The sequence below is a fragment of the Canis lupus genome, chromosome 10 (genome assembly GCF_048164855.1).
Source record: "Canis lupus baileyi chromosome 10, mCanLup2.hap1, whole genome shotgun sequence".
In the NCBI taxonomy this organism is placed as follows: Eukaryota; Metazoa; Chordata; class Mammalia; order Carnivora; family Canidae; genus Canis; species Canis lupus.
In genome coordinates, this window is record NC_132847.1 from 60,717,210 (window position 1) to 60,739,109 (window position 21,900).

At 37.1% G+C, this 21,900-nt stretch overlaps 1 long non-coding RNA gene across 2 annotated transcripts in view; it reads left to right on the forward strand.

The window, feature by feature from the left end:
* The first annotated feature begins 19,387 nt into the window (after positions 1-19,387).
* Positions 19,388-21,900, forward strand: part of LOC140640984 (uncharacterized) — a 57,932-nt gene continuing 55,419 nt past the window's right edge. For both annotated transcript variants that reach the window (XR_012037563.1, XR_012037562.1), the window contains exons 1-2: positions 19,388-19,504; positions 20,195-20,294. This is a non-coding gene — a long non-coding RNA (uncharacterized lncRNA). The remainder of the gene's footprint in view (positions 19,505-20,194; positions 20,295-21,900) is intronic.

Below are 21,900 nucleotides of genomic sequence, written 5' to 3' on the forward strand. Positions count from 1 at the left end.
AAACTTTCAAAGTCATCAATTAGGTGAAGACAAATGGAAAACATAATAATTCTCTAAGTAAAAAATCAAGGTCAACTTATTTAGCAAAATATGTGTGCTTTAGGTATGGCAATAAAATAAATCCGTATCACTGTACTAGTAGCTAGGGAACTTATTTAGACTTAGGGGGATTGTGATGTTCAACACTGCACAGTGAAGATTCTGTAATAAGCAACTGAATCCAAAACAAACTATCTTCTGTAGAAACAAATAGGAAAATAAATTGAGATACATGAAAGTACTTCAGAATTGTTACCATCTTAAAACTTGCTATATTTTCTTCCTTTAAAATATCAGTGTATATTGGTCTGAAGTCTTACATACTTTTGGTTCACACATTTTTTGGTTTTTATAACTGATCTCCTTCCACTTTTGTAAGTCAACAAATATATTTGGAGGCAAAGCTGAGTCAAATATATAATATTTGACTGAATAATATAATATTCAGTACTTTTGGGTTTTGGGGGGATTTGGGGTTATCTTTTCTTTCATTTTTGTTTTTTACTCAAAAACTTAGTGATTTTTTCCTACTTGAATTCTTTTGATTTATTATAATACCTAAGTGTTTAGGGCTCATTTATTTTTATAAACCCAACATAAGAAATACAATCCCAGATGTAAGGACTTAGAGATTTTTATGTTTAATTCATTCTTACAAAAGTCTTTCCAGGACTCTAAATTTTTTTTACTCTATTTACATTTAAAGCTTGTAAGGCTTTATTTTTGCCTTGATATTTTGTTTGGATATTATTTTGTATATTATGCCATTAAAAACCCCTTTTTCTTCCAAATGTTGGCCAGCTATCCCTTCATAATAGCATGAGTTAGACCTTACGTTTCTTATGTCTTTTTTCTTCAGTGATTTAATAATATTCCATTTCTTTCATGTACAAAATTATCTTTTGAGGGTACCTTATTTTAGCTTACCACACAATGTTAATTTATTCATAATTCTTAATTTTCAAATACATTTTGTTTAATGTATTTCCTCTAGCTGATAAATTTGAGCATTTATAATTTCATTTCTATTGTATTTTTTGGTTATCATTTGCCTAGCAAATCTTGAGCCATCATTATTTTTTCTCAACCTGATAGGTTTTTATTTTTATGATTTATTATTCTTTATTTTTCCTTTTTGAATATCTACAAAGAGAAATAGGTGTTTCTCTTTCAAAATTTGATATTCTGTTGTATCAAGGAAAATATCTTTCTACTAGCAATTGCTAAGATTTATTTTTATCACAGGGATTTAGGTAAATACACACACACATACAAACACATGTTTGCATATAGCCATTAATGTTTTAAATTTATTTCGTGTATATCTTTCATTCCAGAATAATATGTTTTAAAAAGGCAAGATATATTATGATAATGCAATAATGCAAAAAATTCTCCTGATTTATTTTTAAAACAAAGCAGATGACTATAGTGTATGAGTATTAGAGAATATATAATTGAAATTTATTGTTGCAGTTAAATAAAATTTAAGAAAAAATAATCTGAGATATATCAATGATGTAGATAGTAGCATTGTACATGTAATAATATCTTATAAGTGGAAAGTGAATCTCATAAAGGTTGTAATTTTTTTTATATGAACAAGTCATTTTTTTTTCTGTGTGCATATGGGTTCCTGTCTTTTGGTAGGTTTCTCTAATGCATAATATCTGTATATATATTATGTATAATATCTGTCTCTCTTTTTCTCTTACACACACACACACACACACACAGAATTTAAAATAGCTCACATGCAACAAAATTACAAAACAACTAATTTTGCAAAGTATAGGTAAGAGGAAGGATATCGAAAATATAAGATCTTTCTGATCATAGGTAGCAAATTGAGGGACTCATGACAGAAGATTTCCATGAATGATGATCTTTGATCCCATGGAACCTTTAGAGTTCATAAGATTCAGATCCTGCTGTTGGAATTTACAAGGTGTGAATTGGATCTTCAGAATAAGACATTCAAGACTTGAAGGTGAAAGTAAGAATTATGCAAAGTAACCCTTTAGTTAATTGAGCATGTATATCAAATTTAAACAAAATACATATGATCATCTTTAGAGAGTCTGATTAAGTGGTCTAAAGTGAGTCATGGGCATAAGAACTATTTAAAGCTCTCCAGGGACTTCCACTTCCAGAAAGATGGAGTAAAAAGACACTTTTCCCTATTACTCTTGATAATTAAATCTAAAAACTTTGAACATATTATATAAAATATACATAAGGAGACTTTCATATGTAGAGAGAAGAGGCAGGCCAGGTAGAGATATAAGGACCTGGAGAACAACACATGGTGAGTTTCCTGTTTTTGTGTGTTTTTTTTTTTTTTCATCATCTGTTTTTTGTTTTGTTGCCATTGCCTTATATCCTAGATTTAGTGTTGGAGAAACCAAATTACATGTACGTGTTTCTACTATACATTTAGAAAATACTCTACATGTATTTCAGACTATTTCTCTGGGAGATGAAAGATAAATATTTATTCCTTTAATTGTGTCCCATTAGAGTCATGGGTAGCCCACTGGGCCTTGGTTCTTCTTACAACTAGACTTCACATGCATGAATTCCAGTAGGTTTGCAAAGTGAGATACTTTAGGTTGTGATGTGTTAAGATATTTGAAGTCTGCATGAAGCTGATTGACAATGTATGGACTGATGAAGTTCAAATGAATCTAAAGTGCTATAAAAAAGAAACCTAATACATTATATTATACAACCAATCACACTTAAAAACATGATAGGTTAAAATAGAGAGCTGTCATAATAATGCCAATTTCTCATGATAACAGTGTGAGGTAGGTAGAATGACAATGATTTTTCAGTAAGACTTATTTCTTGCAGTTACTAGATGAGTTATGGTGAGTGAGTTACATGACCTCTCTTAACCTCACCTCATTTCTAAAATAAAGATTAACAGAAATTCATGAGATAATATATGTTAACTGCTTAACACCATATTATAATCAACAAATGTTAATTCCTTTTACTCTACTTCTATTAATTTAGCAGCTAATAGTAATCATGTATTATATTCCTACAGTGCTTTCTAGTTTACTAAAATGTAAACATATCATTCCATTTAATAACCATAATAATCCTGTGATGTTTCCAGAATAGACATCATGTTTTATAAATGAAGACACAATTTAGCTAATGCATGAACATTTGTAACTCAAATTCACATTTTTCTCTTCAAATACAGTGTTCTTTCCACTACATAAGGCTGCTTCCTAAGAATATATTTTAGTTAATTTCAAATTATGTTTATACTAAATTAAATTTTATAATGTCTCTTTGGAACTATAAGGGTACACATTGGTACAAGTCACTGATCTCATGCTTATTGTACTAAAGAGTTAGAAATGATATCAGGGACTATAATCTTTTTTTTTTTTTTTTTTTGTCCTCAGGAAGGATTGTGTTTAAACCATGTGTAAATATAATAGCCAACAGCCATAATGTTTATATTTTCCAAGGGAACAAGTTGCCATACTCTTCACTGGCAATTTATGTTAGAGTTTTAAAAGATCCTCTAACTATACAGTGTCCAGTTATTTATGAATGTCATAAATGCAATTCTGTATAAAATCAATGATACAACCCAACTTGTATTCTGTCTCCATACTTCATAAAGATAATATCATATTTTACAAAGACTTGGTAATTACTCTTCAAAACATCACATCACCTTCAAAGATGAGAGATGGAAAAAGATCACTCCCTTTCACCATTTATAACCTATTATAAAGGTGATTTTGCTTTTCTTTGTTCTCTTTCCTTTTTGATCTGGGTAGAAATGGACTGCATTTTGAGACTTTCATCAAAAAAAAGATTCTCTTCAATCTCCTTCTCACCAGTTACAAAATTGCATTTACTTCTATCTTTATTAAAGAGTAATATTTTCTAATGTTGTTGCAAAAATGGTCCAGATTGAGATATGGATCCCTCTCTTTTCCTGGGGAGATTTTACTGTGAAATCATCCCCCCAGTTTTCTATTAATAGTTTCAGCAGATTCATACTCATGCAGTAACATTGCAGATTTTGTCTTCCCTAAAGAGCATGAATATGAGAACATAGTTTTCATTTTTTATTTTGTTCCTTTTATTTCTTTAAAACTCATGGTATTATTGTCTTTATATTAGAATACAGTATTACCTGCACTTAAAATGCATGTACATTTCTTTAAAGAGTTTATATTCATGGAGCATCAGTTTTTAATTAATTAATTACTTAATTATTTCATAAAAATATTTATTTATTTGACAGAGAGAGAGAAAACAAGCAGGGAGGTGGGGGTGGGGGCAGCAGGCAGAGGGAGAAGCATGCTCCCCACTGAGCATGGAGCCAGATAATGTGGGTTTCCACCCCAGGATTCCAGGAGCATGACTGGAGCCAAAGACAGACACTTAACCAACTGAGCCACTTGGGTACTCCTTAATCAATTTTTAAAAAGATTTTATTTATTTATCTGGAGAGAGAAAGGGCACAAGCATGGAGGAGAGGCAGAGGGAGAAGCAGACTCCCTGCTGAACAGGGAGCCTGATGCGGGCTTCATCCTCCGACCCTGAGATCATGACCTGAGGTGAAGCCAGAAGCTTAACTGACCAACTAAGCAACCCAGGCACCCCAGCATCAATCAATTTTTGAAAATGTCTTAAATTTTGGTAATCTGGTAATGTCAACAATTTAAAAAAAAACAGGTAAAGCAAACATGTTTCCTCCTACACATGATTTGTGTAAAAGTGGAGTGCAGCTAACCATATATAACTGTCACAGTTATCTAAGGGCTATCTATCCTTAAATTAATTATTCTCTTGGTTAATATCAAGAAGCATTGAATATGTCAAGGATGATGTTTATGCTATGAAAAATAGTTTATTTGCAAACATAATAAACATTTCATCTAAATCAGTGATTTGGAAAACTTATTCCAAGGAAATCCATATGATTCCTGAAAACAATCCTTACAATTCCTTAAAGTAGATTTCTATGTGTCTTGAAATTATTGATTTATTTTGCAAAAGTGCTATTAATCTTATTATATTATATTGAACCTAATATTTTTGATGTGAAAAGCATGGCAGATAGTGCTATGTTCTTTATGTTTAGGAACAAAAATGCCCCCATCTTTTCTGCTCCTTTCTTATTCCTTCTTCTCTAGGTATTATTTTATGAGATAAAATCCTTCCCACTGAAATTTAGGTGAAAATCCTAAAGTGTCTATTGTGGTTTGCATCCTGCTCTGCATCCTTTTCTTTTGTTATTTTCTGTTTTATGGGTTTTTCATTTATCAGGACGGTGGGCATCAGTCCACTTAGGCTGCTGTAACAGAACACATAAACTGGGTTCCTTACAAACAACTGAAATTTATTTTTCACAGCTCTGGAGTCTGGGAAGTCCTAAATTAAAGGCATCAGCAGATTTGGTGTCTGATTTAGTTAGGCCTGCTTCTTGGTCTTTACATGACTGTTTTATCCCTGTGTCCTCAGGTGGTGGAATGGGTGAGAGAGCCATCTGAGGGTTGGTTTCTTTTCTAAGGATACTAATCTCATTCATAGAAGTTCCACCCCCATAGCCTAATCACCTTATAAAAGCCCCCATCTCCTAATTCAATCACATTGGAGTTTAGGATTTCAACACATTAAGTTGTGTGGCAGGAAGGCCATCACAAACATTCAGCCCATAACAACTGGAATGATTCAGTACCGGTGCATTGTGTTCTTAATAAAATAGAAAAACCATGGGAGGATTCTTGAGGATAATGCTTCAATAATAGTTTAAATGAGGGATTATTTGATCTTTAATACATGTAGAAGGAATTAAAGTTGGAAGGAGGCTGATTGTTTGGAAGAAACAGTTTGGAACTTTGGAAGAAAATTTGAGGGGTAAAAGTTTGAAGGAAGACTAAGTGAGGCTATTTATAGCTTTTGTTAGAAGGAGGGAGAAAAGTGGAAACACTGTTGGAGAAATAGCTTGAGATTTTTAAAAATTATAATTAAACACAGAGTGATTCTGGAGGATAACAAAGTCCAATTCGATTGAGGGTATTAGATAGAATAAGAGTGTTCGAGGGGGAGGGGCAAGATGGGGGAAGAGTGGGGTCCCCAAGTTACCTGTCCCCACCAAATTACCTAGAAAACCTTCAAATCATCCTGAAAATCTATGAATTCGGCCTGAGATTTAAAGAGAGACCAGCTGGAATGCAACAGTGAGAAGAGTTCGCGCTTCTATCGAGGTAGGAAGACGGGGAAAAAGAAATAAAGAAACAAAAGGCCCCAAGGGGGAGGGGCCCCGCGAGGAGCCGGGCTGAGGCCGGGGCGAGTGTCCCCAGGACAGGAGAGCCCCGTCCCGGAGGAGCAGGAGCTGCACCGACCTTCCCGGGCGGAAAGGGCCTCGCGGGGAGTTGGAGCAGGACCCAGGAGGGCGGGGATGCCCTCGGGCTCCCGGGGACACTAACAGACACCTGCGCCCCGGGAGAGTGCGCCGAGCTCCCTAAGGGCTGCAGCGCGGCGGGACCCGGAGCAGCTCGGGGGGCTCGGGGGCGGCTCCGCGGAGGGGGCTGCGGGGCGGGAGCAGCTCGGGGGGTTCGGGGGAGGCTCCGCGGAGGGGGCTGCGGGGCGGGAGCGCGAATCCACCAGCGCAGGCCCCAGAGCACAGGGCGCCGGGACACAGCCCAGGATCCGGCCTCCCCCGGGACAGGCAGAGGCCGGGAGGGCCCAGGACAGCAAGGACGCTCCTGCCCCAGCTGAGCAGATCAGCGGCCCTGCCCCGGAGCCTCCAGGCCCTGCAGACGGAGAGCTCCGGAGTTACTGCGGGGGCTGATCCAGGTTTCCAGAGCTGGCCCCGCCACTGGGGCTGTTCCTCCTGGGGCCTCACGGGGTAAACAACCCCCACTGAGCCCTGCACCAGGCAGGGGCACAGCAGCTCCCCCAACTGCTAACACCTGAAAATCAGCACAACAGGCCCCTCCCCCAGAAGACCAGCTAGACTGACAACTTCCAGGAGAAGCCAAGGGACTTAAAGTACACAGAATCAGAAGATACTCCCCCGGGGTTTTTTTGTTTTGTTTTGTTTTGTTTTGTTTTGCTTTTTGATTTGTTTCCTTCCCCCACCCTTTTTTTCCCTTTCTTTCTCTTTTTCTTTTTTTCTTCCTTTTTTCTTTTTCTCTTTTCTTTCCTTCTTTCTCTCTCTTTTTCTCCTTTTCCCAATACAACGTGCTTTTGGCCACTCTGCACTGAGCAAAATGACTAGAAGGAAAACCTCACCTCAAAAGAAAGAATCAGAAACAGTCCTCTCTCCCACAGAGTTACAAAATCTGGATTACAATTCAACGTCAGAAAGCCAGTTCAGAAGCACTTATACAGCTACTGGTGGCTCTAGAAAAAAGCATAAAGGACTCAAGAGACTTCATGACTGCAGAATTTAGATCCAATCAGGCAGAAATTAAAAATCAATTGAATGAGATGCAATCCAAACTAGAAGTCCTAACGACGAGGGTTAACGAGGTGGAAGAACGAGTGAGTGACATAGAAGACAAGTTGATGGCAAAGAGGGAAACTGAGGAAAAAAGAGACAAACAATTAAAAGACCATGAAGACAGATTAAGGGAAATAAACGACAGCCTGAGGAAGAAAAACCTACGTTTAATTGGGGTTCCTGAGGGCGCCGAAAGGGCCAGAGGGCCAGAATATGTATTTGAACAAATCCTAGCTGAAAACTTTCCTAATCTGGGAAGGGAAACAGGCATTCAGATCCAGGAAATAGAGAGATCCCCCCCTAAATCAATAAAAACCGTTCAACACCTCGACATTTAATAGTGAAGCTTGCAAATTCCAAAGATAAAGAGAATATCCTTAAAGCAGCAAGAGACAAGAAATCCCTGATTTTATGGGGAGGGGTATTAGGGTAACAGCAGACCTCTCCACAGAGACCTGGCAGGCCAGAAAGGGCTGGCAGGATATATTCAGGGTCCTAAATGAGAAGAACATGCAACCAAGAATACTTTATCCAGCAAAGCTCTCATTCAAAATGGAAGGAGAGATAAAGAGCTTCCAAGACAGGCAGGAACTGAAAGAATATGTGACCTCCAAACCAGCTCTGCAAGAAATTTTAAGGGGGACTCTTAAAATTCCCCTTTAAGAAGAAGTTCGGTGGAACAATCCACAAAAACAAGGACTGAATAGATATCATGATTACACTAAACTCATATCTGTCAATAGTAACTCTGAACGTGAACGGGCTTAATGACCCCATCAAAAGGCGCAGGGTTTCAGACTGGATAAAAAAGCAGGACCCATCTATTTGCTGTCTACAAGAGACTCATTTTAGACAGAAGGACACCTACAACCTGAAAATAAAAGGTTGGAGAACAATTTACCATTCAAATGGTCCTCAAAAGAAAGCAGGGGTAACCATCCTTCTATCAGATAAACTAAAATTTACCCCGAAGACTGTAGTGAGAGATGAAGAGTATGAGATAATGTCATACTTAAAGGATCTATCCAACAAGAGGACTTAACAATCCTCAATATATATGCCCCGAATGTGGGAGCTGCCAAATATTTAAACTAATTAATAACCAAAGTGAAGAAATACTTAGATAATAATACACTTATACTTGGTGACTTCAATCTAGCTCTTTCTACCCTCGATATCTTCTAAGCACAATATCTCCAAATAAACGAGAGCTTTAAATGATACACTGGACCAGATGGATTTCACAGATATCTACAGAACTTTACATCCAAACTCAACTGAATACACATTCTTCTCAAGTGCACATGGAACTTTCTCCAGAATAGACCACATACTGGGTCACAAATCGGGTCTGAACTGATACCAAAAGATTGGGATTATCCCTTGCATATTCTCAGACCATAATGCCTTGAAATTAGAACTAAATCACAACAAGAAGTTTGGAAGGACCTCAAACACGTGGAGGTTAAGGGCCGTCATGCTAAAAGATGAAAGGGTCAACCAGGAAATTAAGGAAGAATTAAAAAGATTCATGGAAACTAATGAGAATGAAGATACAACCGTTCAAAATCTTTGGGATGCAGCAAAAGCAGTCCTAAGGGGGAAATACATCGCAATACAAGCATCCATTCAAAAACTGGAAAGAACTCAAATACAAAAGCTAACCTTACACACAAAGGAGCTAGAGAAAAAACAGCAGATAGATCCTACACCCAGCAGAAGAAAAGAGTTAATAAAATTCGAGCAGAACTCAACCAAATCGAGACCAGAAGAACTGTGGAACAGATCAACAGAACCAGGAGTTGGTTGTTTGAAAGAATTAATAAGATAGATAAACCATTAGCCAACCTTAATAAAAAGAAGAGAGAGAAGACTCAAATTAATAAAATCATGAATGAGAAAGGAGAGATCACTACCAACACCAAGGAAATACAAACGATTTTAAAAACATATTATGAACAACTATACGCCAATAAATTAGGCAATTTAGAAGAAATGGATGCATTCCTGGAAAACCACAAACTACCAAAACTGGAACAGGAAGAAATAGAAAACCTGATAACCAGGGAGGAAATTGAAGCAGTCATCAAAAACCTCCCAAGACACAAGAGTCCGGGGCCAGATGGCTTCCCAGGGGAATTCTATCAAACGTTTAAAGAAGAAACCATACCTATTCTCCTAAAGCTGTTTGGAAAGATAGAAAGAGATGGAGTACTTCCAAATTCGTTCTATGAGGCCAGCATCACCTTAATTCCAAAACCAGACAAAAACCCCACCAAAAAGGAGAATTAAAGACCAATATCCCTGATGAACATGGATGCAAAAATTCTCAACAAGATACTGGCCAATAGGATCCAACAGTACATTAAGAAAACTATTCACCATGACCAAGTAGGATTTATCCCCGGGACACAAGGCTGGTTCAATACTCGTAAAACAATCAATGTGATTCATCATATCAGCAAGAGAAAAACCAAGAACCATATGATCCTCTCATTAGATGCAGAGAAAGCATTTGACAAAATACAGCATCCATTCCTGATCAAAACTCTTCAGAGTGTAGCGATAGAGGCAACTTTCCTCGACATCTTAAAAGCCATCTACGAAAAGCCCACAGCAAATATCCTTCTCAATGGGGAAGCACTGGGAGCCATTCCCCTAAGATCAGGAACACGACAGGGATGTCCACTCTCACCACTACTATTCAACATAGTCCTGGAAGTCCTAGCCTCAGCAATCAGACAACAAAAAGACATTAAAGGCATTCACATTGGCAAAGAAGAAGTCAAACTCTCCCTCTTTGCCAATTACGTGATACTCTACATAGAAAACCCAAAAACCTCCACCCCAAGATTGCTAGAACTCATACAGCAATTTGGTAGCATGGCAGGATACAAAATCAATGCCCCAAAATCAATGGCATTTCTATACATGAACAATGAGACTGAAGAAAGAGAAATTAAGGAGTCAATCCCATTTACAATGGCACCCAAAAGCATAAGATACCTAGGAATAGACCTAACCAAAGATGTAAAGGATCTATACCCTCAAAACTATAGAACACTTCTGAAAGAAATGGAGGAAGACACAAAGAGATGGAAAAATATTCCATGCTCATGGATTGGCAGAATTAATATTGTGAAAATGTCAATGTTACCCAGGGCAATTTACACGTTTAATGCAATCCCTATCAAAATACCATGGACTTTCTTCAGAGAGTTAGAACAAAATTATTTTAAGATTTGTGTGGAATCAGAAAAGATCCCGAATAGCCTGGGAATTTTAAAAAAGAAAACCATATCTGGGGGCATCACAATGCCAGATTTCAGGTTGTACTACAAAGCTGTGGTCATCAAGACAGTGTGGTACTGGCACAAAAACAGACACATAGATCAATGGAACAGAGTAGAGAACCCAGAAGTGGACCCTGAACTTTATGGTCAACTAATATTCGATAAAGGAGGAAAGACTATTCATTGGAAGAAAGACAGTCTCTTCAATAAATGGTGCTGGGAAAATTGGACATCCACATGCAGAAGAATGAAACTAGACCACTCTCTTTCACCATACACAAAGATAAACTCAAAATGGATGAAAGATCTAAATGTGAGACAAGATTCCATCAAAATCCTAGAGAAGAACACAGGCAACACCCTTTTTGAACTCGGCCACAGTAACTTCTTGCAAGATACATCCACGAAGGCAAAAGAAACAAAAGCAAAAATGAACTATTAGGACTTCATCAAGATAAGAAGCTTTTTGCACAGCGAAGGATACAGTCAACAAAACTCAAAGACAACCTACAGAATGGGAGAAGATATTTGCAAATGACGTATCAGATAAAGGGATAGTTTCTAAGATCTATAAAGAACTTCTTAAACTCAACAGCAAAGAAACAAACAATCCAATCATGAAATGGGCCAAAGACATGAAGAGAAATATCACAGAGGAAGACATAGACATGGCCAACATGCACATGAGAAAATGCTCTGCATCACTTGCCATCAGGGAAATACAAATCAAAACCACAATGAGATACCACCTCACACCAGTGAGAATGGGGAAAATTAACAAGGCAGGAAACCACAAATGTTGGAGAGGATGCGGAGAAAAGGGAACCCTCTTACACTGTTGGTGGGAATGTGAACTGGTGCAGCCACTCTGGAAAACTGTGTGGAGGTTCCTCAAAGAATTAAAAATAGACCTGCCCTACGACCCAGCAATTGCACTGTTGGGGATTTACCCCAAAGATTCAGATGCAATGAAACGCCGGGACACCTGCACCCCGATGTTTATGGCAGCAATGGCCACGATAGCCAAACTGTGGAAGGAGCCTCGGTGTCCATAGAAAGATGAATGGATAAAGAAGATGTGGTTTATGTATACAATGGAATATTACTCAGCCATTAGAAATGACAAATACCGACCATTTGCTTCAACATGGATGGAACTGGAGGGTATTATGCTGAGTGAAGTAAGTCAATCGGAGAAGGACAAGCATTGTATGTTCTCATTCATTTGGGGAATATAAATAACAGTGAAAGGGAATATAAGGGAAGGGCGAAGAAAAAGACTCCTAACTCGGGGAAATGAACTAGGGGTGGCGGAAGGGGAGGAGGGTGGGGGGTGGGGGTGATTGGGTGACGGGCACTGAGGGGGGCACTTGATGGGATGAGCACTGGGTGTTATTCTGTATGTTGGTAAATTGAACACCAATAAAAATTAATTTATTTAAAAAAAAAGAATAAGAGTGGTCATTCTTTGGAAGCATATAAACCTTGAGTCTACTTGAGTGATGGATAGGAAATCTACACAGTTAGAGAAATCATTCAGGTAAGGGGTAAAAGAAATAGAGAGGAAAATCAAAAGGTGGTGCAGTCATTTTTTTTTTTTAAGATTTTATTTATTCATGATAGAGAGAGAGAGAGAGGCAGAGACACAGGCAGAGGGAGAAGCAGGCTCCATGCAGGGAGCCCGACGTGGGTCCCGGATCGACAGGATCACGCCCTGGGCCAAAGGCAGGTGCTAAACCGCTGAGCCACCCAGGGATCCCCAGGTGGTGCAGTCATTAATAAATGGTTTGCAGAGGGCTGGGAGAGTGACTGGGAGTTCACTAGAGCAGAGATGAAGCAGATGAATAGTTGTATAACTTAATAGCTTTGATGTAAAATAGTGAAAGTTAGATAAGATAACACAGGCTTGGAAGGAAACTGGAAGGCTCAGAATCCTAAAGTCCTTTTCTGTATCTGCAGGACATCGGATGCTCTGATACGTTGAAAATGACCTTTGCAGAAACAGAGGTCTAAGCAAGAGGATGCAAGATTTAGCTAGGTAAGAGTCAGTAATGTTCCATGGAAATTTTGAAGATGTAGTAGTTCTAGAAGGATCAATAAAAAGTTTTTATTTTATTTTTATTTTATTTTTTTAAATTTTTATTTATTTATGATAGTCACACAGAGATAGAGAGAGAGGCAGAGACATAGGCAGAGGGAGAAGCAGGCTCCATGCACCGGGAGCCCGATGTGGGATTCGATCCCGGGTCTCCAGGATCGCGCCCTGGGCCAAAGGCAGGCGCTAAACCGCTGCGCCACCCAGGGATCCCAATAAAAAGTTTTTAAAGAAATGGTAAATTTTTGTAAAAGAAAAGTAAAGAGATTAGTGATAGGATATAAAACTTAGAAGAAGAAAGCCTATGTTTTTACATTTATAAAAGATGTCTAGGAAATCAGAGTTTGTGGAATTACCTGATTTCAAATATTATATATCTTGAGAATGATGTTTTGAATGTGATTCTATTCTAATTGTTTAGGCCAGAGGATTTATTTCTGTAGTTTATCTTTCCTTTTTTGGAAAATAACGATCCCACCCGTGGGAGAATGCAATCTCTTTTGATGGAAGAGGTGCATTATAGGATAAAAGGCCTTCATAGTAAATTCTTTCAAAGATATTATGAACAAAAAGAATGAAAAAAAAGTGACAACAATGGTAGGTGCTAGTCACTGGATATTATGTCTCAAGTAAGAGGCATTTAAAACATTATGTCATTCTTGAGATAATATGTGCATGGTAGGAATATTATCTATAATTTGTAGTTGAAGTACTGAGACCAAGAACATTTGTGACATGCCAAAGGCCACACACCTAATAAACTCATAATTTTCACCAAATGTCCTCTCAAATCCCTTGAAGTGTCACAGTTTGGGCCACTGTCTTTACAGACATTTTCATGTCTGGATTTGAGTGGCTTATTTTTCAGGGCTTGTCTCAGTTTAGAATGTACCTCGCATGAACTTGATTGACAACTGAGTGTACCTGACTTGAATCATAGAAGATAGGGAAGGCACCATTGGCAACATAAGCATGGTGTCTCGGATGGGCAAATCCTTAGATGCTGTCTTCTGCAAAGCAGACCTTACTATCATAATTTTAGTAGCGCTTATTATTCCCATTGTTTTCTCAATGGTGGTAATGAATTGGAGCCAGTCACACATATCATTTTCATAGCCTGTGAACACTCACAGGCTCATGGGATTGTGAGAATTATGTCGGGTTAAGGAAACTAAACAAAGCCAAAAAGGATGAACCAACATTATTTTAAGGAAATGGATTTATTTACTCAACAATTATGCTATCAAATTCTATTAATGGATTTATTTACTCAACAATTATGCTATCAAATTCTATTAAATATGATTTTATGGAAATAAGTTTGTGACCCCAATTATGGATAGATGAGGAAATTCTTTTATGGTTGATGTCTTATTGAAAGATACAAACTTTCTTCTCTTTACTTGTGCCAAGTATAACTGGGATTATTGTTTCTTTGCCTGTCCCAAAGGAGATGGAGATTTCACCTCTTTATTTCACTTTTTTTTAAAGAAGATTTATTTATTTCAGAGAGAGAGCACAGGAGCAGGAGTGGCAGGTGAGAAGGAGAGAGAATCTCAAGCAGACTATACGCTGAGCACAGAGTCCACACAAGGCTTGATCCCATGGTTATGAGATCACAACCCTGAAATCACAGCCTGAGCTGAAACCAAGAGTCGGATGCTTAACCCACTGTACCACCCAGATGCCCCTCACCTCCTTATTTTCTGTGTCAAGATCATCTCTGTTTACAAGATTGACAATGTTTCATAAATGGAAAAATGATGCATTTCTGATTTATTCACATCGTACTGTGTGTACATTAGTGTTAAATTTCCCAGCACTTTAATCAATAGTTTTGTTTTCTGTTTTAGAAACACAAGTCATTTGGGTGAGCTACAATCATTTTATGTGTTTGATACTTTTCTTTCCTCAAATGTTATTTGTTGTTGATCAATAGGACTACTTACTTTACACATGTTTGTCTAGTGACTCAAAAGGAAGTTCCTAATAAAAGCAAAGGACCCACAAATCGTATTGTAAACGAATGAAGAAGTAGAATTCTGATAAGTAAAATGGCATTGAAAATGGGGCATCCATATTCATTACTCCTAGGAGAAACTATTCTATAAATGACAGAATGGTAAGTAAAAATTGGCTAGAACAAAATGTCATAAAAGAGCTGCTTGGTATTGTCAGAAGCAGTTATTTTTATTGATGACCTGCCACCTGTCAGCAACTTCAATATGTTTGATTAAATTTACATTGATATAATGAATGGCTGCCCTTAAACCTTGGCCTTTCCGTCATAAGTTACAAGGTAGGGATTAGGACATGAGAAAATGGAAGTAACATTATAGCTGTGCATATGATGGCAGAATTAACAGATTGCCAGAAACATGTTAAGTTGCCTTAAAAAATTCACATGAAGTGAACTCATCAGCCTGACCTCACAATGGGACAATTTTAGGATAGGACTAGACTATTATACCATCAACTATATATGGTGAGGAATATGTTCTCAAATGTCTGACGCTTCTTAACACATTTTCTTCTTAAAAATGAAAGTTGGGAATACCGACTCAGGTGCAGTTTTACTGGAATTTTTATGGAGAATACTATATGCTGAAATGGAGTGCAAAGCAACAAAAACAAATCAGCTAAAAACACTTACAGGTCAAAAACTAACATAAAGACCACAAATACACAGCCGACGACCACTTAGCAAGTTAGCATTGATACATACCGGGAAAGAATTAATTTGATTTCTTTTATGTAAAATGGAGGAGGGAGCCATCAACATAATTATGATATATACTAACTGAATTTTATAAGAATTCAAGTTGTAATTAATGAGAAAGATTTCTGTAATTTGTTAAGTGTTATAAAAGCAATTAAGCATATAAAATGAGATTTTGAACAGGGTTGCAATCTCTCTTGAGAATCATGTCATTTTCTTCTCCCTATAAAAATGTGATATTCAATTGCTGAACAATATGGTATTTTTTATATGTTTCTGTTATTAATCATAGTGAAAAAATGTCTTAAAAAAGTAGGTAGTATCTTTATTTATTTTTAAAAAACCCTTTCTCCTTCCTTTCTTTCTTTCCTTCCTTTTTCTTTCTTTCTTTCTTTCTTTCTTTCTTTCTTTCTTTCTTTCTTTCTTTCTTTCTTTCTATTTTCTTTCTTTCTTTCTTTCTTTCTTTCTTTCTTTCTTTCTTTCTTTCTTTCTTTCTTTCTTTCTCTTTCTTTCTTTCTTTCCTTTCTTTCCTTTCTTTCTTTTTTCTTTTTAGCTCTACTCCCAGTGTGGGCCTTGAACTCACAACCCTGAGATCAAGGGTTGCATGCTCTACCAACTGAGGTAAGCAGTATTTTAAAAATTCCCTTGCGAAATATCTGACATCATATATAAGTGCTGTAAATTACATAAGATCGATTTTTCTAAAGAACAGTTATTTCCTACAAATCTTAATTTTTTTCTCTTTATCATGCAATCATTATGTGAGGTCATTAATTCACAAATGCTCTGATTTGCTAGATTGCTTGAAGCTAGACTAGAAAACTAACGCCAGAAGCTGACCTGTTCACTTCCATGTTGGGACCGTTCGTCTTCAGTTTGACTGTAATCTCAGAGAAAGAATATTAGCCAAAGTAGATTCAATTGGTGAAAATTTAAATATTGATCAAAACAGTGATTGTCCTTATATAAACCATTTAACTTTCATCAAAGTGATACAGAGATAGGTCAAAATATTAGATATACAGAACAATTTCAGAAAGTTCTGAAGATGCAAGTATTCATTCCTCATATATTTACCTGGTTAAATTCCCTCATTTTCTTTCATTCTCTGCTCAAATGCAATCTTGTCTTTGACATTGTTTACCCTTAAAATTGCTTTACTCATCATCATGTATTTGTTTGTTGATTCTCTCCAAATAAGAATGTATATTCCAAAAAGGCACAGACTTTGCCTATTGAGTTCACTGCTTTTCCCCATTACCTAGAATAGCACTAGGCAAATAGCAAGGCTCTACTAACATTTGTTCAATGAAAGAAGGAATGAATAAATGAATTTTAATAATATTTCCTGTTCTCAACTATCATACATAACTTCTTTTGCTAGCCTTTCCTTTTTATTTCCCTGATATTTTTGCACAGAACACATCCCATTTACTCACCAAATAGTGTTAAGTTTTTCCCAATGAACTATTATGTTTCATAGTCATATTTAGAACAGATAAAAGCCAGACTGTGTGGAATGAGTGAGATCACTTAATTGTTTTTACAATGACTTCAACCTCAAAGATAACTGTGAATGAAGGAAGACCTTGAAAACAACATTAGGGATTACAAGGGGTTCAGTATAATCTTCGAGGGGCAGCTGGGTGGCTCAGTCAGTTAAGTGTCTGCCTTCAGCGCAGGTCATGATCCCAGGATCCTGGGATCCAGTCCCGCTTTGGGCTCCCTGATCAGTGGAGCACCTGCTTCTCTCTCTCCTACTCCCCCTGCTTGTGCTCTTTCTCTTTCAAATAAATAAATAAATACAAAATCTTAAATTTATATATATTTAAGATATATAATATCTTACCATATTAAGATTAATATAATCTTGATATATAGATTATATATATTAATATATATTCTTCATTGTTTATCATTACTTCACTAGTTGCCTTCTTATAATGTGCAAAAATAACAAAAATATATCTTGAAACACGGTGATGATAATCCTATAGATGATTAATATTATAGTATAACATTAAACTTTTTTTAATGTGGCAAGGACACTTAATGTGAGACCCATCCTCCTGAAAAAAAATTTTTTTTTTCCTCCTGAAAAATTTTAAGTGTATAATAAAGTATTATTGGGCAGCCCCGGTGGCTCAGCGGTGTAGCGCCACCTGCAGCTCAGGGCGTGATCCTGGAGACCCGGAATCCAGTCCCACGTCAGACTCCCTGCATGGAGCCTGCTTCTCCCTCTGCCTGTCTCTGCCTCTCTCTCTCTCTCCTCTCTGTGTATTCTCATGAATAAATAAATAAATAAATAATCTTTTAAAAAAATTAAATTATTATTAACTATAGACACAATATTGTAGGGCAGTTCACTAGCAATTATTAATCTTGAATGACTGAAACTTTATACCCATTTAACAGCAACTCCCCATTTCCTTCCTCATCTAAGCCCTAGCAATCACCATTCTACTTCTGATTCTAAGATACATGAACTGTTTTAGATATATCATATTAGTGGAATCATGCTATATTTGTCCTTCTGTGAGTTGTTCATTTCACTTAGCATAATTTCCTCTAGGCTCATTTATGTTGTCCCATATGGCAAGGATTTCCTGCCTTTTTAAAGCTGAATAATATTCCATTGTACGTATATACCATATTTTCTTTATCCATTCATCTGTCAGTGGAGATTTAGGTTGTTTCCTTATCCTGGCTATAATGAATAACATTGCAAGAGTGAAAATATCTCTTCAAGATCCTGACTTCAATTATTTTGTATATATATATTTCTGGGTTACATGCTAACTCTATTTTTAATTTTCTGAGAAATCTACATACTATTTTTTATAGTAGCTACACCATTTTTTTTACATTCCCACCAATAATACAAAAGGGTTTCTTTTTTTTTTTTTTTACATCCTCTCTAACACTTGTTATTTTATTTCTATAATTGCCTTAACAGGTTTGAGGTGGTATTTCACTGTATTTTTTAAAAAGTTTTATTTATTAATTTGACAGAGAGAGAGAGAGAGAGAAAGCACGAACAGGCAGAGTGGCGGGCAGAGGGAGAGAGAGAAGCTGAGCAGAGAGCCTGATGTGGGGCTCAATCCCTAGACCCTGGAATCATGAACTGAGCTGAAGGCAGATGCTTAACTGAATGAGACGCCCAAGCCCCCCTCACTGTGGTTTTGATTTGTACTTTCCTGATAATTAGTGATGTGAGCACCTTTCCATGTACCTGTTGACCATTTGGATATCTTCTTTGGAAGAGTATCTGTTCAAGTCCTTTGCCCATTTAACTTTTTTTTTTTTCTGCTGTTGAGTTATATGAGTTCATTTTATATTTTGGATATTAATTCCTTATCAGATATATGTGCTGCAAACATAGTTTATTGTTCATGTATAGAAACACAATTGATTTTTGTATGTTGATTTTGTGTCTTATAACTTTACTGAATTATTTTATTAGTCCTTTTTATGATTTTCTACATATAAGTTCATGCCATTTGCCAACAGAAATAATTTTACTTCTTCTTTTATGATTCGGATGCTTTTTATTTCTTTTTCTTGTCCAATTGCTCTGGCTAGAACCTTCAGTACTGTGTTAAACAGAAGTTACACATGTGATTATCTTTGCCTTGTTTTGATTTTAGAGAAAAATATTTCAGTTTTTCACTATTGATTATGATGTAAGTTCTGAGTTTTCCATATGTAGTCTTTATTATGTCAGTCCATCCTGTTCTGTTTTTTTTTCACACCACCAGTTGGATGCCATTTGTCCATCCCACTAAGAGATTGCTATAGGTGTCAACAAGTTTTTGGAATGGAAGGTGCTGGTGCCACCCACTGCAGTTATAGTCTTCCTGGTATGGGTAAGAGGACTAAATCATATCATAGTCAAATTGTCTGATAGCTAAAAGCAGACCCAGCAGTCAGTTAAATTAATGGATTTGCCATAGTTTGGGAGAGCCACAATAGGGCGTTTTCATTCAAGAGGAAGGCTCCAGAAGCTCTTCAAAAGATAAAGATCATTATTTTTTTTCTCCCTTGTCTTCTAGAATCTGATGTGTTCTTTCTCCAAGTGACAGAGATATTGCTCTCCCTCCACTACCAAACTATTCCATTAATTATCTACCTTTTTTTCAATCACCCCTATTTGCCCCCAATCCTTTTATTCAGAGAGGTCAAGTAGGAATGGGATAAGGGCATTTTTATAAGATGCACAGAGAATCTACAGATCCCCATTTTGGCTCACAAGAACTACTGTAGGAGGATTTAGCAAGCAGCATTCCAAACCAAGAGGTCATTTTCTTTATGATGTAGGATCACATCTATGTAACAAGAGAATCCTGATGGTAAAACAAGTTGTAAGTTTGAATTCCTGAGCCTTCGTGGCTATCTGCCCCTTGGAGATTTCCCTAATTAGACCAGCCTAGGATTGCTTCTGGAAGTAGTGGGATTGGGGAGGAGAAGTATCATACCCAGAAACAGCCAGGGTAGAATTCTGAATTTTTAAAATGGTCTACATAAAACTTACCCTTTTTACATTAATCATTACCTAGGAAGTGGCCTCGAAGAGATGATGATCCTTTTCTGGAAGTAGTCACATTCAGTGACCAAATTACCTTACTAATATGAATGAACTAGAAGGAAGTGAATGAGGTAAAGTTGGAAATTTTTTGAAGAAATGTTTGAGGTAACCATTCTGATGTTAAATAGTATCAGAGGACTGTAGATGATAAGAAACTGGGAAGGTCCATTGAATTAATTATCAGTCCATTGTTGAGTAGCTTTTTCTCACCACTGTCAGACTAAAAATGTTTGGCAAGCCAAACAAAAGGTAGCTTGTTCCCAGGGTGTGGCTATAGTCAGTTGATCAAACTGGAGTATTCCCTGCATCTTAACTGAAAAAGTGTCAATAGTGCTACCAAAGGAAAAAAAAAAAAAAAAGCAAAAGACAAACAGGCAAGGAATACTTCATTCAAGTCTATTTTAATAGTAGGGAGAGGTCAGAACGTGGTTAACTTCAACTCAAGAAAAACAAATAGCAGGAGAATTTTTGAGAAATAGGCCATTTGTGTTAACTAACTGGCCTAACCCAAACAAAAAGTAAACTTTCTTTTATCTTCATGATAGTAGGTAATTTTACAACTTGGATCTAGGTGTTCACAGAAGTTAAGCTCCTACTTTCCCAAAGAGATTTGGAGATAGGGAGGTATGTTCCTTGATGGTTACATTTCAAAACGATGGTTCCTAAATCCTTGAAAAAGTCTTGTCTTTGCTGATAATACTGATGAGTCTTTTTTTTTTTTAATTGCATCTCAAAGAGGCTGAGAAATAATGCACAAACTTGTTAGTTTTATTTTTTTTAAGATTTTATTTATTTATTCATGAGAGACACAGAGAAAGAGAGAGAGGCAGAAACACAGGCAGAGGGAGGAGCAGGCTCCATTCAGGGAGCCTGACATGGGACTCCATTCCTGGTCTCCAGGATCACGCCCTGGGCCAAAGGCTGCGCTGAAGGCAGCGCTAAACCACTGAGCCACCCGGGCTGCCCACAAACTTGTTAGATTGATTGATTGATTGATTGATTGATTTTAACTTGCTAGTTTTAAAGTAAAAACTGTAAGCAATGGAAAGGAGGGACTTCTGTGATTAGGCCATCTGGAATCAGTAAAGGCCTGGGTAAGAAGTTCAGGAAAGGCAGAATAAAACCTGCCTAAAATTTGGTAAAGCCATCTTAGTCAGTGTGAAGTACCACCAATAGCCCAAGAATAGGCTTGAGGTCTGATTTTGTCAGTCTTACTAGAAGAGACCAAGGACAACGGCTTATGCAATGTCCCTTTTCTCAAAGTGATATGGATCAAATTTGGGCTGGAGCCACAATTCTGGCAATGCAATTGTATCCTCTGTAGCAGAAACATAGTTCATATTTTGCGTCTAACCTATTACAGTGGATATAGCTCCATGTCTGGTATGAGGATGGATCCTGGCAGAAAAAGTGGCAATTTGAGTGGTGTGGGTTCAACGAGCAGCTTGATTTTGGTGTGTCTTGTCAGTAAATACCATTGGGCATGTACATTAGTATTCCAGACATTTCAATCAACAACCATGATTTTTTTCAATCATTCATGGCCCCAGAAGGATTGTTTTAGTCTACCAGTCCCTAGTATTCCAAGTGATGGACCAAATAGCTAAGCCATTGTCAACACTTCGAGTCAATAAAATATAAAAGGGTTCATTGATGTGACTATTGGATTGTGCTTTG